The 1,805-nt window shown below is 33.9% G+C and overlaps 1 non-coding gene across 1 annotated transcript; it reads right to left on the minus strand.

Moving 5' to 3' along the window:
• Nucleotides 1-1,294: 1,294 nt before the first annotated feature.
• On the minus strand, nucleotides 1,295-1,397 carry LOC124516794 (U6 spliceosomal RNA). The gene has a single exon (XR_006963185.1). It is a non-coding gene; the product is annotated as a U6 spliceosomal RNA (small nuclear RNA).
• Between the last annotated feature and the right edge of the window lie 408 nt (nucleotides 1,398-1,805).

Consider the following 1,805-nt stretch of genomic DNA (forward strand, 5'->3'; position numbering starts at 1 on the left):
TTGTCCATGTTGTTTTTGTCATGTCTCCCTTTTTAGTTGTTTTAAATTGATGGTCATAAAAAATTTAAAAAAAAGGGGGGGGCTCCTGGGTGGCTCAGTCGGTCAAGCGTCTGACTTCGGCTCAGGTCATCATCTCATGGTTTGTGAGTTCGAGCCCCGCATCAGTCTCTGTGCTGACAGCTCAGAGCCTGGAGCCTGTTTCGGATTCTGTGTCTCCTCCTCTCTCTGCCTGGCCCCCCCTCCCCATGTTCATGCTCTGTCTCTCTCTGTCCCTCAGTAATAAATAAATGTTAAAAAAAATTAAAAAAATAAATTGATGGTCATATACAGAATGGTCAAGGGCAACAACTATCAGCAAATGTAAACCAAAATAAAAAAAAAAGATGGAAAAAAAAACCTAGATATATAAGTGCATTAATGAGATATGTAAGTGCAGGAATAAAGGGGTATTTATCCTCAGTAGCAAAGCCACAGCATTGCACATTTATGCTTTACTAAACTGCACAGGAAGTTTTGTGTTGAAAGGGCTTTGGGGAAAAAATTCTTGTATCAACTTTGAATTAATATTTATATTCTTATTTTTTGCAGCATACTTGGAAAATGAATTTTTCATTAACATTAATCCAGACTATTTAGAGCAATTGCTAACTTGATATATACTATATTTTGTCTTTTGAAATGTGTCTTTCCTAGGACACTTATTTTGTTTAGTACCTTAAAACAATTCTATTCTTTCTTTTTGCCATTCACCAACCTGTTTTAATCAGCTTAATTTGTCCTAATTCTGATTGTATCTGAATGTCTCAAGACTACATAACTTCCCTTTAAAACAGCATATGCTTATAAAAAAGGAACTCCTTGCCATTTAGTTTCAAAAGAAGAAAACATTTACTGTACTAGACCTTACAGTAAGAACATATGTCAAATTGTTTGGATGTAAAACATCAGGTTTTTAAATCTGTTTTTAAAAGAATGTATACTAAATCTCTCAATTCCATAAGTAGGTGGTTGTTCTTGAGTTTTCTTTTCACAATAGCTTAAAAGAGCATTTGAGCAAAGATCCAGATACAACCGATTTAACCGTGATTGCTTGAAATGATTTCATTCTTTCTGCACACCTCTGGTTGTACATGATGTTGCTGATCCTTGATGTTCCATTGTGAAGATATGGATCAATGCTTTAAGAAATGCAATGTGATAAAAATGTGAAAAAAGGAATAATTTAAACAATATGCTTCCATCAAGGCAAACATGGTGTGTGTGTATGCACATATATATGAGTTTATAATGTATTAATAAATGATTATTCAAATTACTTTTTTGTGTCCTCTTTGCACAAAGGCTATGCTAATCTCTGAATCATTTAATTTTAGAATATGTGCTGCCAAAGCAAGTACCATTGAAATTAATTTTTAAATTAGGAAGGATACTATAAGTTGGAAAAATAAATGAATGTAAAACTCACTGAAAACATTATAGAAATAGAACAGAAAGTCTTAAGACTTGAATTGACCTCTATCTGTCAATGATTTAAAAATCAGTAGCTTCACTGAAGTTCTTTCTTCTGAGTTCCAACGATATATCCACTGTCACTGGATATACCACGTAAGGCTCAAAATAAATTTGTAAGAAACTACAAATCTTTCATACTTTATTACACATAGCCCCTGCTTACTCCTCATAATAACCTTTAACAACTTTAGTTCTCAAGGGATCATCTATCTCATTATTTTGCACACCTTGAGCTATAGACCTAGTCAGTCATTCCTCAGTCCACGGAAATTAGTCCAGAAGACAGACACCTG

The sequence above is a fragment of the Lynx rufus genome, unplaced genomic scaffold (genome assembly GCF_022079265.1).
Source record: "Lynx rufus isolate CCGP_SWC_20201006 ecotype Redwood Valley unplaced genomic scaffold, mLynRuf1.p SCAF_2, whole genome shotgun sequence".
Taxonomy (NCBI): Eukaryota; Metazoa; Chordata; class Mammalia; order Carnivora; family Felidae; genus Lynx; species Lynx rufus.